We start from the raw sequence: 24,049 nt of genomic DNA on the forward strand, positions 1-24,049 counted from the left end.
CTGAATGAGTCTAAACAATGGTGGATTATAATAGAAGGGAGGCTCCAGGGGGGCTCACAGCCATTTAAATCGCCCCTATTATAATCCATGCTCCTAAAATTTTGGGCCACTGGAAGAAATGAAATCCATGAATGCAGTCACGTAAACTTCTCGTGCTCATAGCATGATATCTTTGCTCCTCACCTGGCTCCAGCGCTCACTGTAATGAGTACTGGAGCTGTGCTGAGTAATAAACACCCACATACTGGAGCCATGTTGAGTAATGAAGACATCATGCTGTGAGCCTAAACATTTTCAGAGGCCTGTGTGAGTGCATTCATTGATTTAATCTCTTTCTCCCCAAGTGGACCTGCTCCACTCATTGATCACCCTAAATGAGTTCTCTAAACTTGCTCCAGTTTGTCTATGTCTTTATTAAATTGTGGTGTCTAGAACTGAATACAGTATTCCAGATGAGGTCTGACCAAGGAAGAATAGAGGGGGATAATTACTTCATGTGATCTATGAGTCTATGCGTCTCTTAATACATTTCAGAATTGTGTTTGCCTTTTTTGCTACTGTATCACACTGTTGACTCATGTTCAGTCTCTGATCCATTATTATACTCAAGTCTTTTTCACATGTGCTGCTGCTTAGCCCAATTCCTCCCTTTCTCCATTTTTAACCCTTTCTAATCCACTGTCTGACCTCTGAAGACATTATGATTTAAGGCTGTATAGCTCCGATGTTGGAGGACATCCATTGGGGTTCTCTTTCTGTATATTGCCAGCCTCTCTGCTGTCGGAGTCTATCCAACGTGTCACCTCATGCAGTACTGGCTTTAGCCAGCATATAGCGCCATTGTATAACAGCAGAAAAAGAGTAAGCCCCCTGGGAAAACCAGGATAGAAATTGGATTGGAAAGGGTTAAATACAATTCTGTTAGTAGCAGTTTACTGTTCAAGCTTGTTTAGGTTTTTTTGAATCCGCTCTCTCTTCTCTAGTGTTAGCTCTCCATCCTAGATTTGTGTCATCTGCAAATTTGATCGCTTTTCCCTTAATTCCCTCATCTAAATGTGTAACAACACTGGGTTTAGGACAGAGCCTTGTAATACCCCACCTGAGACATTCTTCCAATTAGATGTGCAGCCATTTGAATACAATCACTCGGGCAGTTGTGAATCCACCTAACAGTTGCCTTGTCAATCCCGTATTTGGTCATTTTTTCAGTAAGGATGGTATGAGGTACTTTGTCAAAAGCTTTACTAATGTCAATCTATACGGTACTATAACAACCGCATTTCTCTAATCAACACAGACGGTAATTCTGCCATAGAAGGAAATTAGATTTGTTTGCCATGCCTTGTTGTTACAAACCCATGCTGACTCTTGTTAATTACTTCATTCTCATCCAACCACTAGCATATATGCTGGTTAATAATTTGTTCAAAGATCTGTCCCAGTATAGAAGTCAGGCTCACAGGCCTGTAGTTTCCTGGATCCACATTCTTCCCTTTTTTTGAAGATAGGGACAACATTTGTCCTTCTACTGTCTTCTGAGGAAAAGACCAGCATTCAGGTCTCAATGTGTTGGAGTTTTTGGGCTTTCTTTAGCTTCCGTAGTGAGGCTAGCTGATGTCACCCCCAGTCCGCAGTGTCTGTGCATGCAGTCGCTACTGGCAGGAGTGGCTGCCGCTCACAGTTGTGCTTTGTGCTTTCTCTGTACTGCTGGTTATTGCCTTCTGCACCCGTTCTCCATCTGATACTGGGTGAGTGTTTTTTACATTGATACATTGTTTTTTACTTTTATTGCTACTTTTTTCTTGTATTTTTTAACATTGCAATATTGCCTTTTTGTACCCCATCCTGCTGCATCCCATATGCTCCTTCTCTTGGTTGTACTTAAATAGGCACTAGAGATGAGCGAGTATACTCGCTAAGGCACTACTCGCTCGAGTAATGTGCCTTAGCCGAGTATCTCCCCGCTTGCCCCTAAAGATTCGGGGGCCACCGCTGCTGACAGGTAAGCTGCGGCGGGGAGCAGGGGGAAACGGGAGAGAGAGGGAGAGAGAGATTTTCCCCTCCGTTCCTCCCCGCTCTCCCCCGCCCCCTGACGGTCCCCGAATCTTTAGGGACGAGCGGGGAGATACTCGGCTAAGGCACATTACTCGAGCGAGTAGTGCCTTAGCGAGTATACTCGCTCATCTCTAATAGGCTCATTCATTAAGTTTAGCGCACCATTTGTAGATTATTATTTTTGCATTTTATTTATTCTGGTAGGCTGGGTAGTGGCCCACTTATGGTTGCAGCTACTTGTTATATATGTCTTGCTCAGGGTTATACACACACAATCGTATAAATGATCTTTCGGCCCACTTATTGGCCTTTGTAAAATACTACTTAAACTATGATGATCGGTGATATTGGTCAGTGTAAAAGGGCCTTTAGTGGTTTAGAACACATCAGAACTTGTCAGATTTGTACTTATAGCGAGATTTACCCATTATAACCACAGAGAGTAAATGTAGCTACAGAATTTCATTTAAAAGTGACATAGTTAATAAGTGCCATCACCAGATCATTATTTAAAGACATCTTTATACATTACACAATAGTCATAATTATCACTATTATGACAGCAATGCTTGTGCCATTTGATCCAGTGAGTACTAGAGATGAGCGAACACCAAAATGTTCGGGTGTTCGTTATTCGTAACGAACTTCCCGTGATGCTCGAGGGTTCGTTTCGAACAACGAACCCCATTGAAGTCAATGGGCGACCGGAACATTTTTGTATTTCGCCGATGCTCGCTAAGGTTTTCATGTGTGAAAATCTGGGCAATTCAGGAAAGTGATGGGAATGACACAGTGACGGATAGGGCAGGCGAGGGGCTACATGGTGGGCTGCATCTCAAGTTCACAGGTCCCACTATTAAGCCACAATAGCGGCAAGAGTGCCCCCCCCCCCCCCCCCCCCCCACTGTCAGCATAAAGATCGTCCTCCTCTGGCACAGCTGTAACAGCTGTAGCAGAGAAGAACGATGTTTGCCCATTGAATTCAATGGAACCGGCAATACAGCCGACTCCACTGAATGCAATGGGCTGCCGGCGATCGCAGGATGAATGGTCGGAAAGGGGTTAAATATATAACCCCTTTCCTGCAATTCATCCAGAAATGTGTTACACTAAAAATATATACCGGCGTATAAGGCGACAGGGCGTATAAGACGACCCCCCAACTGTCACCTTATACGCCGGTAATACAGTGGAGCAAAGAATAAAAAGCATTACTTACGTTTTTAGATGATCTGCGCCGCTCCTGCAGGCTGTCACTCCCTCCTAATCCACGGCAGACAAGCTTTCTCCACGAAAGACTTTAAATCCCTGCCTCCAGAAGCACATGTGCCTTCAGCCAATCACAGCCAATGACAATGATGTCATTGAATGGCTGTGATTGGCTGTGTTTCTGGAGGCGGGGATTTCAAGGCTTGAAATCCCCGCCTCCAGAAACACAGCCAATCACAGCCATTCAATGACATCATTGTCATTGGCTGTGATTGGCTGAAGGCACATGTGCTTCTGGAGGCAGGGATTTAAAGTCTTTCGTGGAGAAAGCAATACTCTGCCGTGGACCAGGAGGGAGTGACAGCCTGCAGGAGCGCCGCAGATCATCTAAAAACGTAAGTAATGCTTTTTATTCTTTGCTCCACTGTATTACCGGCGTATAAGGTGACAGTTGGGGGGTCGTCTTATACGCCCCGTCGCCTTATACGCCGGTATATATTTTTAGTGTAACACATTTCTGGATGAATTGCAGGAAAGGGGTTATATATTTAACCCCTTTCCGACCATTCATCCTGCGATCGCCGGCAGCCCATTGCATTCAGTGGAGTCGGCTGTATTGCCGGTTCCATTGAATTCAATGGGCAAACATCGTTCTTCTCTGCTACAGCTGTTACAGCTGTGCCAGAGAAGAAGGATTTGTCTTCTATATGTTCTCAATGGGGTCAGCGCTGCTGCCGCTGGCCCCATTGAGCGCATATAGAATGCATCCATAGCGAGCAGCGGGAGGGGCAGATTTCAATACTCGGGTGACACCTTATCTCCCCAGCCACTCACAGCAGGGGGGTGGTATAGGGCTTAAACGTTGCAGGGGGAAGTTGTAATGCCTTCCCTGTCTTTATATTGGCCAAAAAAAAGCGCTAACGTCTCAGGGAAGAAAGTTTAATTTACCAGAACACCGCATGGTGTTCGTTACGAATAACGAACATCCCGAACACCCTAATATTCGCACGAATAGCAAGCTCGGACGAACGCGTTCGCTCATCTCTAGTGAGTACAGATGTAATCATGCATGTCTGGTGTTGTATAGTGGCGTTCTGGGATAATTAGCTAATTATACTGATTGATGTGCAGTGCCCTCGCTATTTCTAGGCTGTATTGTCTCATAGTATCACACTGTTTATTCACTTTTAATGGCTTAATAGAGGTCGGGTGTCTGAAAAGCTCACTGCAGATAAGGGACTTATTAGATGTGAGACTAGTGGTTAATACTTTCTTGAAATTCTTCAAGTAATTATTGTAGCGAAAACAAGCAATAAAATATATATCTCCTCATCATCATTACTGATATTATTTCCTACAAGTAACTTTTAGGGTGCACACCAATTTCAAGGTCACTTGAGTTATGATTATTACTATATACTGTAACTAGCTGATATATCTGGCCTCATCCGAGTTAATTTGCTACAGGTATTTATGTGTTTGCACAGAAAATGTTATGAAGTCAAGGTTATTTTAGAGTAAGAGAGGAATAAAATATGTATATACATGGAGGAGGGTTAGATTCTCCTCAGGCTGCATGTACGGATGTCCCTCTGCAGTATTTGCAACCCCTCCCACTCTCCTCATTTAGAACCTAAAGAATGCTCGTGCCAAATTTCACACTTGTACGACACCGAGAAGTTACATTACATAGGGGTGCACTTAATTTTGCACTTAGCATTGAATAATCGAGTTGTGACCCCTTTACTTTTCCTATTTAGGACATAAAGAATGGTTGTGTAAAATTTCATGTTTGCACAACACCGGGAACTTTGAGAATTAGATTAGGTACATTACACAGGGGTGCTAATACTTTTGCACTTAGCAGTGAGTTTTCGAGTTGTGACCCCTTTAGTTTTCCTATTTAGGACCTAAAGAATGCTCCTGCAAAATTTCATGTTTGTGCAACTCCGGGAAGTTACATTACATAGGGGTGCCAATACTTTAGCACTTAGCATTGAATAATCAAGTAATGACCTGTTTTCTTTGCCTATTTAGGACCTAAAGAAGGCTTGTGCCAAATTTAATGTTTGTACGACATCGGGAAGTTAGAGAATTAGATTTGGTACATTACATAGAGGTGCTAATACTCTTGCACTTAGAGTTGTGACCCCTTTATTTTTTTTTTAGGACCTAAATAATGCTCCTGTCAAATTTCATGTTTGTACGACATTGAGAAGTTAGAGAATTATTGGTGAGTCAGTCAGTGAGTGAGGGCTTTCACACACACACACACATATATATATATATCATTCATAAGTATTCTAATACCGAATGATTAATGGTAATTTTAATGTAAGTTAGAAAACGGTCTTCTGATTATTTTATTCCCAGTCTAAACAACCATTTATTACAATTTTATTTATATTTCAGTATCAGAAAAAAAGCAGGAAAAATAGACATCAGCATATGTGCTTTTAAATATCTGTGGGAAGTGCTTGAAGATCAAGTCTGATCCATAGAGGCTCCACCTCACAATTCACAGGATGTAAGAGGATCTGCTGCTAACGTCTTAGTGCCAGATACAACAAGAGACCTTAAGAAGTCTTGTAGAGTCTGCGTCTCCATGCTTATATAGAGCACATTGATCAGCTAAAAGATTTAATGTACCTGCCTAATATTGTGTAGGTCCCCCTTTGTGGCACCAAAACAAAACTGACTTTTCAAGGCATAGAGGGTACTGGTGTATCTTGTCTCCACCAGAAGAATGGGTGGAGACAAGATGCACGCCCACAACCAATGCCCACAACTTGATTGGCTGGGCCAGAGAATGGGTGCCCATCATCTCCCTGGCTACAACATCCCATCTCCACTGCTGCCGACCCTGTCACTCTCCCCCTGCTGGGGTGCCATGTGCGCTCTCGCTGCTGATGACCCTGTAAGTGACTTTTCTTACTACTCTTCCATTATTCTCTTGCCGGCTTCAGCTCTCACATGCGCTCTGCCATCTCCCCTTCAACCCCCGTGCTGTCATTCGCGCCCCCCCCACCTCTGCCATTCCATCTGCACCCCTGTAACATCATCTCCCTTTCTGGAAGTTGTCGCCTACCGACTTCGGCGCAGTGCGTCTCCCATGGAGACTCTCCCCGCCAGCCTCCCATCAGCACTGCAATGTGTTCACCACTTACAGACTCTCATCCCCTCACCTGTCACTGGCCCCGACGCTCTGACTTCTCCCCTCCCTGCTCCGGCGCAGTCAGTCAGCCGCTGCCAGTCTCCTAGCCGGCTGGCCTCGCATTATGGGTGCAATATGTGACAGCAGCGAGGAAACTGACAGCGCAGAAGCCGGGAAGGGGACAAGGGACAGCGGTGGAGGGGTGAGTGACACGAGGGGAGATGATGGACACCCATTCTCCTGCCCAGCCAATCAAGTTGTGGGCATGCATTTTGTCTCCACCAATTTCTTAGGCCAAGTCATCACCTTGAACTCTTTGCCATGTTCTTCAAATCATTCCTGAACAATTGAAGGGTCAGTGACACATGGATTACTACGATTGGCTGATTAGAATTGGGAAGGATTTTTCCCAATAAATAGAGAAAATTGGTTTCTACCTCATTGGTTTTTTTTTTGCTTCCGCCTGGATCAATGTGTATGTGTCTGGAGGGAACGGACGGACAATGTCTTTTTTTGGGCTAACATACTATGTTACTAATGTTTGCAGTGTGGCAGCATGAATGTGATCTACTTGGTTTGCAGTAATGTTTAGGTAGGTGCTTTGCGTCACATCTATATGAATTCCAGGATCCAATGCTTACCAGTAGAACAATGCCCGAAACATCACACTGTCTCTACCAGCTTGCCTTCTTCCCAAAGTGCATCCTTTTGCCATCTCTTCCCCAGATATGATGTGATGCAGATGCACCCGGACATCCACATGATGAAAAATAAAATGTGATCCATCACACCAGGCCACCTTCTTCCATTGCTCCATAGTCCAGTTCTGATGCTGAAGTGCTCATTGTATGTGCCTTCGGCAGTGAACAGAAGTTGGCAAGGACACAGCTAGTGATGCACATAGCATCCATGACCTTGTCACCAGTTCATCACTTGCCCTTCCTTGAACCACTTTTGCTAGGTACCAACCACTGTAGATTGGGAATACCCCATATGACCTGCCATTTTGAAGATACTCTCACATCATCTACGTGATCACAATTTGGTCATTATCACAGTCTCTCAGATCCTTATGCTTGCTAGATCTTCCTGCTTGCAACACATCAACTACAAGAACTGACTGTTCAATTCCTTCCAGATAGATCCCACCCCATAACAGCTGCAGTTGTCATGAGATAATCAATATTATTCACTCAGTGGTTACAACGTTACAGCTGATCATTGCATTAGGCGGCTTTATTTTTTCTTTTTAGCTACAATGCCCAAGCTCCAATATGGAAATTCATGTTGCTCTACCCATCACCACAGAAAAATGATAGCTTAGTATCCCCGTAGACCAATTTACTACTGCATTTCCAAAAGCTAGGGCTTTTTCAGTATTCTTAACGTAGATATGCATTGGGCACCAGAGTATTAATAAAAGAAGTCTTTTGACATGATAGTTCCTAACATTATGACCCAAATTCCCATGTTGATCATATATTTGCAGTAGAAGGCAGAGAAGAAAGAAAACCAAACTCAGACTGTGCGACGACTATTAAACTGCACACTACATGTAGACGTTTTTTGTTTGTCTGGTTCTGCAGAAATTACCCCAGTGACTCCCAGATTGCTACAGTTACACAATCAAAATAAATGTAGCAAAGGGCAGTGGAGAATACATTTCTTCGTAGCTTCTATCACTTTTATTTGGTCCACATCACTGTACTAAATTCACTTGACAATATAGATAAAAAATACATAAAAGGGGACAAAATATAGTGTAGGATCACCTCAGTTGTAGATTTGATAGGGTACTAAACTATATAGAAGAGGGAGTTTCCAACAGCCGGGATTGTTGTAAGTCAGAGGTGTACAACTTTTTCTGGTCTGAGGGCCACATTGCCATACTGAACCACTTCCAAGGGCCATTAGGGTATTTCCATCTGAGACATTTATGGTATATCCTACGTATATGCCATAATAACTCAAAGCAAGTTCTACTTTCAGGACTCCCACCTGTTGGGAAAATGGGGACCACTTTCCCCCCAATCAGCACTCCAGAGAGGAGGAGACAATGCATTTGGCTCTCTCCATTGTAGATGATGGATGTTGAGGTAGCAGTCTGCCATTTCATAAGTCCTATAAACTACAATGGAGAGAGCTGCATGTATATATGATCCCTCCAACTCATATACTCATTTCTGGAGTGCCAAATGGACCAAGAAACTATAGGGGACCCAGACATGTCTACACAGTGTACCCGTAGTACTTGTCCTAATATATAGGGGACGCAGACATGTCTACACAGTGTACCCTTAGTACTTGTCCTAATATATAGTGGACCCAGACATGGCTACACAAAGCACCCGTAGTACTTGTCCTAATATATAGGGGACGCAGACATGTCTACACAGTGTACCCTTAGTACTTGTTCTAATCTATAGTGGACCCAGACATGGCTACACAAAGCACCCTTAGTACTTGTCCTAATATATATGGGACCCAGACATGGCTACACAGTGCACCCGTAGTACTTGTCCTAATATATAGGGACCCAGACATGGCTACACAGTGCATCCATAGTACTTGTCCTAATATATAGTGGACCCAGACATGTCTACACAGTGCACTCATAGTACTTGTCCTAATATATAGGGGACCCAGACATGTCTACACAGTGCACCCTTAGTAGTTGTCCTAATATATAGGGGACCCAGACATGGCTACACAGTGCACCCTTAGTCCTAATATATATGGGACCCAGACATGGCTACACAGTGCAGCTATAGTACTTGTCCTAATATATAGGGAACGCAGACATGACTACACAGTGCAGCCTTAGTACTTGTCCTGATATATTGGTCAGTGAAGAGAGAAGATCAGGACTACAAAGAACAAGATGGCTAGCTACAATTAGAGAAGAAAGCCATTCTTATTGCCTAGGTGGCCTCTCCTAGGTTGTTGTAGGGAATGTTGATTGGAGACTGTGCCCTTTCACCCTAGATTCTTGCACATAGAAAATTGCTGCCTATCCTCGCGTCCTGAAATACTGGTGTTGGGCTACCAGGCACTGGATGCCAGAATATTGCCTGTGGCTATATGTCGGTGATAGTTTGGTTAAAGGGGTTGCATTATAATACAATGGAGCAGGCCACAATTTCTTATGAAATCTGAGGCACAGAGAGATACAGTATTTGGGCGCTGTATTCTGGCTCCATACAACCTGAAGGATATAAGGGGACATAACTCGTGTGAATGGGCCGTAAGACACTGGAGCGTAGCACGACGGTAATCTATTTCATTTTACCGTCATTACAATTCATTATGTAAATGCACGGATGCTGAAACAATGTATTCTTATCCAAATGAGTGAATGCATTTGCTAAAGATTGTCGCGGTTTTGGGCAGATGTGTTCAATGTGTGTCAGATCTTCTGATTCCTTTTAATATCATGCATTTAAAAGAGGTTAAAAACATGAAGCCTGAGGGGGGCTCTGATATTTCAGAACGCGGACACTGATGGCTGGTGGAGCCGCAACGTCATAAATAAATACAATGTGGAAAAGAAAAGGAAGACGGGATAAAATGGGCTTTTGTCGGACGCAGCATGTTATTTTACTGAGATTTTGATCCATCAACAAAGACTTAAGTGCTTCACCTAAACTTCATAATGTTTTGATCTCTCACAAAGAAGATTTTAAAGGATTTCAGACTCCTGACAGCTCTAATGTTGAAATCCCACAATAAGAGAAATGTTTTATGGAAGGATATGAGTTCTATGGATCTGCATTCTATGATTTGCCTTTATTAAGGAATACAGTGAACCCCCCTGTTGTTTTACCTTCGGTGCTCTGCAAGAGAATTGAACAATTGCTTGCCAAGTCTCTTTGCAGATTACAATTGGGGGTCCCAGCAGCCGAACATCCACTGAACGGTCTATTTTAGAGGTGTCCTTCAAATAATAGGATCAGAAAGCTCTCAAATAAAACCACAATCGCAAAAAATAATACCAAAGGCATAAATAGTGTCGCTATATAGAGTCTATATAATAGTGCCATACAGTGATCAAAATGCTGCCTTACAGACCTCAGATAGTGGCATCATACAAACCCCAAATAATACCACCAGAAAGCTAAATTATTACTGTTATATCAGGTCTACATAAAGACCAATTCTGGAAAATCTAGTAATCACACACAGAAATTTATACTGTACACTACAATGTATATACACATGTATGGTGTGTGTGTGTGTATATATATATATGGAGGGTGAAAGTAGCCATCCATGCTCTTTCATCCTGGCAGTGATCCCTGCCCGCAGCATTGAGGAGAAAGTAGCGGGAAGGCACTCTAAGCTTTTGGAGGAGGCTCCGCCCCCTAAGTGACTTTGGCAGTGACGCAACTAGCCCTGAAGAGACATCCCCACAATAGGGACAAGCAACAGAGCTAAGACCCACCCACCAAAGGGATGAGAACCTTCTTTGCCCTGACCAGGCACCATATAAAAGCCCAGAGCTGAGTTATTAAACAGACATAAGTCACAAGTAGCGTATAGTTTAGGAAAAGGCTTCCGTTCAGACATTACGGGCCGAAATGTTAGCAGGAATATATATAGCCCCCCTAGATATGTTGTACGTATAATATGTGCCAGTGAAAGTACCAGAAAGATTGGTGAAAGTCCCGCGGGGGAATGAGAACCGGAATCATCCAGGGATGGAGTGCCCGAATTTACTTTATGTACCTTGTTGCTGCCACATGGAGACCCGAGATGTGATCTACATGATCACGATGGTGTGATATGCCGAATATTGTGATCGACACTTGGTTGTTGTTGCTTTAAGACCAGTAAATTGATTTATGTAATATTTAAGTATATGAACCCTCCTATGGAGTGCGAGATAGGTACATTTTATTTATGTTGTAGTAAAATTGTTATTGGTGCAATGAACATGACTCCGTCTTTGTCAGTCACCACCGCACCATCCACCTGTTATATATAACCAGCCTACAATGGCATACTGCTACCAAACATCTGCTTGAGAATCCATTACCGCACATTAGAAAACCAGTGTTGACAGGGCGCACGACAACTAGGGATGTGGAGACCTTTGGGTGCTTTCACATCTGCGCTGGGGATTCCGTTTTCCAGTTCCGTTCGGGGAGCAGGAAAGGGGAACCCCCACGGCCGAACGGTTCAGTCTCTGGACAGTACTAAACAGCGCCAGACAAACCCTATTGACTATAATATGGTCCGCCTGCTTTCCGTCCAGCTGCCCAGCCTTTGGACAAAGGAAAAGGTCTGCATGCAGCGCTTTTTCTTCCGGTATTTTCAGCCAGATCTCTGACGGATCTCCGGTGCAGATTGGACACAAAATGCCAGCATGCTGCACTGTTGTGTCCAGTGTGATATTGGAGGACATGATAGAAACCTGATGGACCCTATTAACAGGGTATGTCAGGCGCCTTTTGTGCCTGTCATGTTGGGGATCGAGCACTTCAGTTTTTCTCATTGTTAATCTCCTTTAATATTGCTAATATGAACCTAGCCTAAAGCCCCATTTACACGCAACTTTTATCGCTCAAAATTCAATCAAACGATGGCTTTTGAGCAATAGTCATGCTCCCATCTTTCACTCTTCAGCTGAATGATGATTTTTAGGTGAGCTTCAGTTGGAGAGAGATAACAGGGATCATACACTGCGTTCTCCACAGGAGCAGCTGATTACATTATATTCAGCTGACAGTCCCTGCGAGAACAAAGGAGCTTGATTGCAGAGCTCAGACCACCTGCTGTGTTCTGCAAGCTGCTCCTGGAGGTTCATTTACATGCACATGAAGCTGATAAAGTGCTAATAGACAATAGTGCCTATTAGCACTTTATGCAAAATAATCGCTGAAACTGTCAATTTCTCAATCATTTGAAAGACTGTCTTTGTGTGTAAATGAGCCTTAAGGGTGGGTCTATATGTGACAACTATCACTTGAAATGTCGCTCAAAATAATTGCTGCATCGATTTGTTAGTGTACAAATCATTATTGTTCATGTGCCTTTACACAATGATTGTTCACGACAGCCATTGCTGAAGCACAGATCTTCCTGCAAACTTTACTGGCTAGTTGTAAACTATTGCCTGTTTCCCCCAGATGCTTAATAAATCAGTGACTGATTTTAGGTAAACTGAAACGAAGTGACTAGTAAATGAATTATAGCTCATCACCTTGTTAGTGGCCCAAATATGCACCGATGAGTGCTGATTTTGATGAAGATCTACAGATTTCATCCTCATGATAAGGGGCGAAGTCTGCTGCAGATTCACATTAAAATCCACACCAATTCCTTTGTAGGAACGTACCTTATCAGTCCTAACAAGACTTCTCCAGCCCAGGCACAGGCGTGACTTTAACAGCATCTCAACACTAGTGGGGGACATCAAATTTTACTGTATATTGTCTTATCCACGTTGGAAATCTTTCTTTGTATCACTGACATTGTGTACTTGCTTTGCACCGCCAATTGTCATGTGTCTTAGCGGGAAGGCGCGTAATACACCCCAGGATAGAACATGCTGCGATCTTTATTGTACGTGTATTTTGTGTAATATGTGTAAGCGGCAACATGAGAGCCTATGCCAGATTGGTACAGCGTATTAAACGTACAAAATCCGTAAACGTAATATGCTGTCACCACAGCGAGAAGCAGCCCTTGTACACAGTTATTAGCCCCCTCAATGGTGATTTGTCTAAGCAAAGCAGCCACAATGCTGATAATCTCTGCGGCTACGACGCTCACGTACGCCATTTATTTCCTTACTGGCCCGCTATTGAACTAGCTCACACTTTACTACGTATAATTTGCAAAAGCTTATTTTATTTGTGCCAGGATGCAATTCTTTTCTATAAAAAATGCAGGAAGATGTCTCTGGTTCCGATAAAAGAGCAGGATGCGGAAAAACAGATCGAGCGCCTGATAAACTGATATTTTATGCGTGAGTTGTCATTCTGAATCAGTTGCAAAAGCCAGAAGAAAGAATTGTCCTTCAAGAAGACACCGGTGTGACCCCACTGGTCGTGTTCGCACTAGAAGCTTCATTCTTCATCGCAGTTTGAAAGCAAACAAACCCAAAAAACCTACGAACAGACGGCGAGCGAATCCCCACCCTCCTGTTTTGTATCCGTTTTATAAGCAGCTGCGATCATAATGACTATATTGTATTATATGCTAATTTATGAAGTGTTTGATTAGGGTAACCAGATGTCCCGATTTAGGCAGGTCTCCCACTGTCCCCATGGTCTCTAAGCGGGACAGACTTTTGTCCCGCTTTTAGGATGTTTGTCCTGCTTTTCTCCCACTTTCAGGATGTCTGTTCACCATGAAAGTGATTACTGGCCAGGGAATAAAACCCATTGAAAAACATTGCGACATACGCTCATTTTTCAAAGCTCTTAATTTTTTGCTTTTTAAAAAAAATACTGCCTTGTCATGTATTGGCATGCAGCAAGGTATGAGACGGACATGTGTGTAGAGGGGGGCACAGATAGAAAACCCTTGCTCTGAGCAGGCGAGATTTGGAGTTGTAGAGTATAGAGAAAGATGTGAGCCATGGAGAGCAATGTGGCGGACGGCATTCCTATGTATGACTGAGATGAAAAGAGGCCCATTACAGAATGGAGAACGAAAAAGTGGGAGAGAGGGAAAGTGGTCCTGCGATCAAAAAAGAAGTGGGAGTAGCTAAACAGCGGCCACAGGGTACATGTATGCGGACAAAAATTCTACATAGGGTCTATGAGAGGTCATCTACAAAAGGAAAGAGAAGGCTGAGTTGTGAGGGTGGGAGGAGAAGAGAACTGGGATCAGGTGACTGGTGTGAATATTACATTGAAGTGCCCACCCTAGTGTACCTAGCTGCTGCCAAAATAGGGGAAGAACTATAAAACATTGTGCTATTTTCATTCAAACAAAGCATAAGTTAGGTGCACTGTTCAGTCACAATCCTCTGCTTCTGTGTCTGGCAGGCGTGGGCGTCATCCTGCTCTCCCTGTTCACTGAAGTTACATTTATTCTCTTCCAGCACTCCTAGGGTTAATTGCTTCTGGGCCTTCTGCTCTGCTGATAAACCTTTTCTAATCACCTCCCTATATAGCTACCCTGGGCCTTTCAGACAATGCTGTAGTGTTGTTGTGTAATTTGTGTCCATAACCAATTACAATGAAGAGACATTTAGCATGGAGGCCGTCTGGTCATACGTTCCTCCTGCAACAACCTGGGAAACGGCTGGGAATCTGTATACTGCTTTATAGTGGGAAGGTTTGCGAACATCCTGTATGTCTACCCGATAATCAAAGAAAACACAAATGGGAATCTACAGTATTCCTCATCTAATGGGGCCTCCAACACAGTCACTGTAAAGAAACCTTAAGTTGCTTTTATACGGGATGATCTATTGGGCACAAGATTCTCAACAGTTTGTCCCAGTGAATCGTTCCTATGCTTTTACACAGGGATGATTATCATTAGTCAATGGAGGCGGAGCGAGCCGGGGATCGTTCAGCTCACCCGACTCCATTCACTAGCGATAATAAGTGAACGGCCGCCCGTTTACACAAGCTGATCCGTCCATCAGTTTTGGTATGTAGAAAATTGAACGACGAATGAGAAGCAAACTACTCTTGTTTGCCGTTCAGTCGGGGCATGCATTTACACTCAAGAATAATGATTCATATTCTCACTGGATGGCGGGAATCTGAATGATTATTGGCCCTTGTAAAAGCACCTTTAGAGCGTCTTCACATGGGTGTATGTGTAGTGGCCAAGAAGGTCCTCCAGTATAGCCACACAATCATCTGTCCTGTAACACCTAGCTATGTACTCCTAGGAGACATAGGCCTCTAGCCCTGTCCCCTCTCTAGCTCCGCCCCCTCACCCCCACTCTCGGAGAAGCCCTGGGAAAGTCCTCTAGCCCCGATTCTATCTCACCATATTTGGAGAGATATGTAAAAGATCCCATGTAGCTCTGCCCCTCTTGCTTACCCATGGTCTCCCCTACTTTGGCGTGCCCCGTCGGGCACTGCATATGCGTTTTTGTGCACACCCCTGAGCAACATATTTGCACTATATACAAGGCTTTTCTGTGCAAGCATTAAAGTAGTTTACTGTACTTACTTATACTCTATATATATATATATATATATATTGCTTTTTTTCACCACGGTAAAGTCAAAGTATTCAGTTTGCAATATGGAGGGAGGAAGACGTTTTTACTTTAAAACATTAAAGACCTGAAGAAAGTTTTTTTCTTTCAATTTTCTTACATTCTGCTCAAACTTTTCACAAAAGGCCGTACAGTTATGATCTCTGCCTCTTGTTCTAGATTCTAGCCCACCGCTCATGGCCTTAAAGCAGCAGGTGCCCAACACTGGTGTTTTATGCTGTTTTTATGCTTTCAGTGAACTATAAGTCACCGCCAGTGTGGCTGATTCCGTTGAGAATAGAGAATAATAGGCTATTCTGAATATCAGTTGTGCCATAAGATAAAAAGGCAAAATATCCAAGTGTTCTCACAGCTTTGATGTGCGAAAGACTCATTTTATAGTATTTTGGTATTAGAGCGACATTAGCCTTCCTGCATGTGTTTATATGTTATGACAGCAACCAGAAAAGGACTGGAATATAGTAATGCATGTGTATGTAGATTTACATAAAACATGGAGTGAATTTGTAAATGCACTGCATTACTTAAGCGACGTATTGGCTGCAGCAGCCCGTTAATGAGACGGCACAGGATGACTGCAGCCTCTAAACATTGGAACCGCAGTGGGGACAAGTGGGTTCAGGGAAATGTGAAGAAAGGCTCTTTCTTGTGTTTTCTCCACAGAGTAGCACTTTTTAGATAAAACTGTTATCTCAAACAACCCCTGTAACACCTTGAGGCACCCAACAGGTCTTCCTAGCAATGATCGTTCCAGTGCTTTGGGCATCGCACAGTGAATGGAGGTGGAGCGGGCCAGGGATCATTCCGGCCAGCCCACCTCCATTCACAGTAAACAGGCAGTCATTATAAGTGAACAGCTGCCTGTTTACACTGAATGATACATCATTCAGTTTTTCTGCATGCGGAAACTGAATGACGAATGAGAAGTGAACAAATTTTTGCTTCCCATTCAATCGGGACATGCATTTACACTGAGCGAATCGTTCAGTTTCTCGCTGGATGCAAGAAGTTGAATGATTTATCGGCGCGTGTAAAAGGGCTCTTAGCTGAACATTAATCCCTTACAATGGGGGCAATGATTTCTAATCAAAAAATGCCAGATTCTTTAATATTTATTTTTCATAAACATTTTTTTAATGTTAGTGGGTTTTTTGTATCCGTGTAATCTTGAAATCTTGAATCACAGTTTTGACGTTGGCCAAGAGATTCACAATAAGCTCATGCTTCCCTGATTTTGTAGCTCACTTGTCATCATTAAATGGTGAGCAAGTTCATCATAATTGTCAACAGTAAATCTTCCTCAGTGTTTTTCTAGTAATGCCATTCAGTCCTACAGTGTTAGAAATCCAGAACAAGGTAGGAAATAAACATACACCATGCGGTTCGGGTAAATAGTGTGCTTTCCGCAATAATATAGACTGAATTAGTTCATCTGGGGAGCTACTGATGATAGAACCGTCCACCCCTATCCTGCAAAGCAATCAGTCCAGAACATGGTATCCTCTACTGAGTCTCAGGGGTGTAACTATACACCCCTTGAGGGGCCCAGGAGCCCTATGGGGCCCATAAGGTCACCTCTCTATAGGGAGCCCAGTACTATGAATAAAGTATTATATTTTGGGCCCTGTTTCAGATCTTGCATGGGGCCCAGAAGCTTCAAGTTACGCCTCTGCTGAGTCTTGTCCTCTTCTATGATAGACCACCTTACAGTGGTGGTATGGTATATCACGCACAAAGAGGACACAACCCAGAATTATTGGATCCAAGGAGGATACCAAATACATAATCTATAGTTCAATGTCTTTCAAATAACTATTCCATCCTATTGTACAAAATTGATCTTCTCAAACCTTGTAAGGACACTAGATAGACACTAGATGGCAAAACTTGATTTCAGGGTCTGCGTCGGGACCCATCCAAGCTGGTGCCAGGGTCCATTGAGCCAGAGGGTGCCCATTTTATTTTCTTATCAGAGATGCATTGCAATAGGTTCCCCAAATGCAATTGTAATGGTGTCTGGAGGACATCAATATAATTGAGTAATCAGGTTCTGGCAGATGGAAGGTATCATTCCATGCTCTGCCAGTCACCACTTTCTATCAGATGAAGGTGTTGTGCTAGTTATCGTGCAGCCTGCATGCATCCGCAGGAGCCAGACCTATCGACATGCCCTCCATGACTCGGAGTCCCTCCTCCTCCAGTTTAATTCCCCTTTCTTGCACAATTTTTTAGGCAGCAGTACCTGGGAGTAGGGAGGATGCGGGAGCTTGGCACTACCGGTTCTCTACTGCAGAGAAGCACCAGAAGTAGCATCATCACTGGGATCTCAGGGGGTGTGTCAGGCCAGGGAACTCTTGTCCCATTTTTTGCATGTATGGTGCGGCCAGACCACCATGCCCTATGGATATGATGTCCATAGTGATGATCCAGTGTAGATGGCAGGAGATGAGGCCACACACCCCGCTAGGATGTAAGTGGGCACACATTATTCCCTGTGTTTGAGATATATATTGTGTACATGTAGAAGGAAGACTACTGGACGGAGTATACATTACACCCAAATGCTTAGCCTGGGTGAGCTAAAACTCCAGTACAGGACTTTTTCTTGGGTCCCAGTGAGCTCAGCTGGTACACTAAGTTCATAACTGGGACGTAAAGGGCTCCAAGTCCAGATAGTCAGCGTCAGAAGTAAGCACATCTACATTGTGAACGGCTGTTGTTTTACTGACAATTGCTGCATATTAGGAGTAGATGAGAAACTACTGTCTAGTTAGTGTCCTGCCGGGCAGGTGGTTATTTTGTTTAATCGCACCAAGCATACAGGCTGCTAGTGGCTGTTGTTTTCCCACTGGGTTTTATTTTCTGTTTCTAAAACCAAAAATAAAACTGGTTGGACTTCTATACGAACTGAGTGAGCAGCAGTGTAGTGTAAAAATGCATGCTATAATGAATTTCGGGGAACATTGTGCATTAGAATACACTTTTAGGGCACTGTGCATAACATAATTAATTTCAGAGGGCACAGTGTATTACAATTTATATCTGCAGGTGATAATCAGGTGACGGAGTGTGTGGCGCTATTATTTTCAGAGGAGCCTAAGATATCTGGCCTCAAACTCTACAGAGGAAAGAATTAGCTGGAAGAAGTCATGAAGATCTGGAAAAGATGGAGAAGAAATGAATGAGCCCAGAGGACGTCACCTATGAGTATCTCAGTGCAGAGGTATAACTTGAAGCTCCTGGGCCCCGATGCAAAACTTGTAACAGGGCCCCCAACTATAATGCTTTACTGATAGTACTGGGTTCCCTATATGGAGAAGAGAGGCCTTATGGGCCCCCTAAGGCTCCTGGGCCCGGGTGCAACCGCATCCACTGCATCCTCTATAGTTACGCCCCTGACTCAGTGTCATTGTGTATTCTGCCTCTAACTGCATCACATTAGTATTGTGTTCACAACATTTTAGTTTGTGAAACTACAGCTCTCAGCATGTCCTTACTAATGCCCGCTTCACGCTGGGAGATGCAGTTTTCATGGTAAAACTGTCTATAGGACATAATGGGTCACCAAAAATCCTTTGATATACTAAGTATACTAAAAGCTGATTTCAGTGATACCCACATATATAGTATCGCTAGGATTATATTGACTCATATAAGAGTGGTTTCACATCTGCGTCAGACAATCCGTCCGGAGGTTTCTTCGCAGATCCAACTGAAAATACCGGAAGAAAAAGTGCTGCATGCAACACTCTTTCTTTCGTCCAAAAGCCGGGCAGCTAAGCAGAAAGCAGACGGACCCCATTATAGTCAGGTAGATCCATATGGTGCTGTTCAGTTCCGTCCATGGATTCCCCTTTCTTGTTCCCCAGTAAAGTGGAATCCCCAGCACAGGTGTGTTAACTTGCTATCTTAACACATGGTAAATAGAAAAAAAAACAATGACATACACTGTTGCAGATTTACTGTTGCATGTAATGTGCCCCCTGCAGAAGATTCCATTGGGACTCTGTTGCTCAAGGGCCAGCATAAACTTGGAGCTGGCCCTACTTGGCTTTACTTATAGCAGTTGCCTTTCTTGGATTCTAACGATGCCTCCCATTACTCAGATACTCTCAGGACTTACAGTACATCTGAATAATTTTACAACCAGACAGTCGCAAGAACAAATATATGAAACACATATGAATACTAGTAGGAGACAAAATTGCAAGATTCATCAATACAGGAGCAGAATGGTAATGATAATGATGGCAGTCTGATAATGAGGCAGATGGTGAGATACAACCTCACAAAACCTAAATTTAATGATAGCCCTTCTGAAGTCCTTCCTCAACCTATCTCTGAGACTGACCCAAACATCAGGCACCACTGTCCCTGATACACCCTTAGATATTCCCAATGGCAGCCATATCTGAACCCTGAGAAACAAATGAGAGGGCACTAGGCCCCACAGACAAGAAAACCAAACTGAAGTAGATAGGACAGTTACAAACTGAGAATAACCAAACTACAAGGCTAGGAGCAAGGACTGGACTGGGAACAGGAACAATGCTACAATACTACTACAAAAATAAGACTAGGAACAAAAAAATATATACATACAAGGAATACCGGATTCAAACATACAGATTTAGCAAAATGTAACTTGACTGTGATAAATTTCTGCAACAAGTTGTCTTATATTAAGATTTTGAAAACCTATTATCTTATCTTAGCATAACAAATGCAATTGAAAAGTAATCGAAACGGCAAATAAATCGTTACACAGAAAGTTATCCTAATGTGTTAGGAGTGAAGGTACCTTTACACAGGTAGACTGTTGGGTGCATAAGTGCCAAACAGCCATTTCATGGACTACCACCAGACTATCGCTCCTGTGCTTTATACAGGAGCAATAATCATTCTGTGATTAGAGGTGGAGCACCGGAGGTCATTCCAACCACCCTCCATTCAAAGTAAACAGGAGTTGCTCAACTATTGAGCGGTATCTGTTTACACGGCCCAACAGTCACTTGGCCTTTAGCTCTGTTAAAAAGCAAGCGACTCCGACAGGTGAGAAATTTCTCGCTCAGTTCCCTGTCGGTGGCCTCGTGTACATGGAACAACTTTTGCCCGAATTCGATGTTTGCAGATGATAATTTTGTCGATAATCGCCCCGTATAAATGTTACATCTGTAGCTTATGCTTTAACCAGCACCATACTGCAGAAGCCAAGAATATTTAAGGCCTCTTAAACATGGGCGACGCAATATAGCTGCAAGGAAATCGCAGCGATAATGCATTGGTGGTCTGTGGAATATCCCAATTTTGTGTCACAATTTGTTAGCAACACATGCAAGGATTTTTTTTTTTTTTGTGGGGGGGGGGCGCATATAATATAACCTTAGCCCAAAAATAAGCCCTAGCTGCATACATCACCTTTCAGGCAGTGTCAGCTCCCCATGTGTCTCCTCTGAAGCTCCGGCAGACTTGCTTGAAGTGTTCTATCATCGCTTCTTGGATTGGAGGTTCAAAGTGCTGTCTGTGATTGGTTCTCGAGCACTGTGGCTCAGCCAATTAGAACCAGCACTCGAGAACCAATCACAACCAGTGCTTCCTGGAGGCGGGGAATTTGAACCTCTGACCAGAAAGCGAGGGGAGAAAATCCCTAGCAAGTACCAGGGACCTGCAGAGAAGATGTGGTGGAATGAACAGCAGCTGTTAGGTAATGTTTTTTTTTTATGCAGCTAGGGCTTATTTCAGTGCTTTCACAGTAAGATTTCCTACTGTAAAAGTTGCATTGCACAGCACGAAAACCACGTTTTCGTGCGATGCAAAAGAAAGGAAGGCACCATAGGGAAACATGGGCTGCAAAACATTGCAAATCACGGTAATATTTTGCAGCCCGCAATTTTTCTCTCTCGCAATGCCGCAGGCTACAAAACATCGCTAATGTAAAGGAACCCATAGGAAAGCATGGGCTTCACATACCTGCGATTTGTAGGGCTGTCGCATCGCGAGAAAATCGCACATTTTGTTTCCCTTCGTGAAACTGGCCTAAAAAGAGGCTAGTCAATCAGGAACTCCTCTCCAGATGATACCCGGCTGAGCAGTGTGGTTAGCTGAACCACTTTAATGGCTCAGCCGTGGGCAGCCGCCTCAGCAACAGAGAAGGCGGGAAATGATGATGCAGCAGGAGAATTCCTGCTGATCAGAAGAAACCTACATTACAATGCAGATCCTGCTGCATTAATTCCCTATAATTGTACAGCTGTTCTGATGTTAATTAAAAGATGAGCAATAGATTTAATATGTATTTCTAGTCAAACAGGTGTCCCCGTTCAGCTCTATCTGCACCATGACATGAATAATACATGACCGGTGACCCACAAACCTGAATGATGGAAGGAGTCAGATCTGTGAAGCAAGGGATTTCCTATACTAATCTGCTGAAGGAAATCAGGAGTGCAAATGGGCTGAAACTAACCTGAACCGAGAATTGTAAGGGATGTATTAGTGACCAGTAGAATATTAACCCTTTCCAATCCAGTCTGACGTTTTAAGGCATTATGAGTTAAGGCTGTACAGCTCCGATGTTGGAAAACATCCGTCGGGGTTCTCTTACTGTATATTGCCAGCCTCTCTGCTGTCGGAGCCTATCCAATGTGTCACCTCATGCAGTACTGGCTTTAGCCAGCATATAGCGCCGTTGTATAACGACAGAAAAAGAGTAAGCCCCCTAGAAAAACCAGGATACAAATTGGATTGGAAAGGGTTAAGTACAAAATACATTTTTCTCCTGCATCACAGAGCTGTATTATTAGGCTGAGTTTGCCAGCAATCTCAAACCCGAGCCTAAGCAGCAAAGTGGACGAAAAATCTCAAAATTTGCAAAAATCTTGTCCACACGCTGTGGACAAGCCGCGCTGAAACTGACATGTCGCACAGAATTCAAAGCTGCGGCAAGTCAATTTTTTTGCTGTTTCTGCTGCGGGTTCTCTCTTCTCTATGGGGAGAGATAGCTGTAGCGGAAAACAGGCGGCGAAGTCACTTCAAAACCCGTGCTGTCCATTTTGAAGCTGCCTTTCTGCCGCAGAAATCTTGCGGGATTTCTGTGCGGTCATTACGCAAGATTTCCACGGGATTTACGCCCCGTGTGACTGCAGCCTTATTGTTACTATTAAGACTCATGTTATTATCTAGAATATTGTTACATGTTGCTTCTATTGTATTTTTATGCACTGAAGCCAGTTTTTGCTATTATTATTAATATTTTGGGTTCACACAGGAAGGAACTTTACATTTTGTTGCATAAAATTCCCCGAGCCAGGACAGAAACTTATGACCTGTGGCGTTAAGGGGTTAAACGTGCAAAAATAAAAATGTAGTCATGAGGCTGGTTCCACATTATATTCCCTCCAAGTTTCTGTCCTTCAAAAGTGCATGGGGATGGAAACCAGGATGGAATCATAGGGCTGACTATGTGAGAAGAAGCCTGCAGTGAGGAGGAAAATGGGACTCTGTTCCCAGGATCGCTGGGGGTCTCAGCAGTGGGACCCTCACCAGCCAGCAAATTATTTCCTATCCTGTGGATAGAGGGTAAGCTGTAATTGGAGTATAACTCCTTCGAGGAGTAACTTGTTACAATGTGCCATTGATAACAGGCAGTGCAACCAAGGTTATCACGTCAGCATGGTCCACGTGGGTATGACTTTGCCCTTTACCTGTCGCTGTAAAAGGTCCCTGTGACATTGTCTGTTGGAAATACCTCACTGGCGCCTTCCTCTCCACTTTGCTGTATCATCTCCTATGGTGTATGGACTGATTGGTCGAGACAGAGGTGTGTTGGCCAATCAACCATGGTGTGAGTAGATTTAACTCAGGCATGCCAATTCCTGGGTGTGGGTCATTCTGTAGTCTAGCTGTTTGATATATTTATTGTTGTTTCCCCCCCATCCCTAGGTGTGTGGATACCTGAAGCCCCCTTCATCTTAAGGCATGCGGGTGCCTGAAACCCCCTCCATCCGTGGGTGTGCGGCCGCGCGAAGCCCCCCTCCGTCCGTGGGTGTGCGGCCGCGCGAAGCCCCCCTCCGTCCGTGGGTGTGCGGCCGCGCGAAGCCCCCCTCCGTCCGTGGGTGTGCGGCCGCGCGAAGCCCCCCTCCGTCCGTGGGTGTGCGGCCGCGCGAAGCCCCCCTCCGTCCGTGGGTGTGCGGCCGCGCGAAGCCCCCCCCCCCGTCCGTGGCCGCGCGAAGCCCCCCCCCCGTCCGTGGCCGCGCGAAGCCCCCCCCTTCCGTGGCCGCGCGAAGCCCCCTCTCCGTCCGTGGCCGCGCAAAGCCCCCCTCCGTCCGTGGCCGCGCAAAGCCCCCCTCCATCCGTGGGTGTGCGGCCGCCTGAAGCCCCCTCTGTCTGTGGGTCTGCGGAATCCGATCCGCCCGTGGACATGAGGAATTACATTAAAG

General features: G+C 44.1%; 1 protein-coding gene across 1 annotated transcript in view; it reads right to left on the reverse strand.

Moving 5' to 3' along the window:
- The window catches only part of NECAB1 (N-terminal EF-hand calcium binding protein 1), a 138,463-nt gene that overhangs the window by 98,128 nt on the left and 16,286 nt on the right, over positions 1 to 24,049 (reverse strand). The window lies entirely within an intron of this gene.

Source organism: Eleutherodactylus coqui, chromosome 9 (genome assembly GCF_035609145.1).
Source record: "Eleutherodactylus coqui strain aEleCoq1 chromosome 9, aEleCoq1.hap1, whole genome shotgun sequence".
Lineage (NCBI taxonomy): Eukaryota > Metazoa > Chordata > Amphibia > Anura > Eleutherodactylidae > Eleutherodactylus > Eleutherodactylus coqui.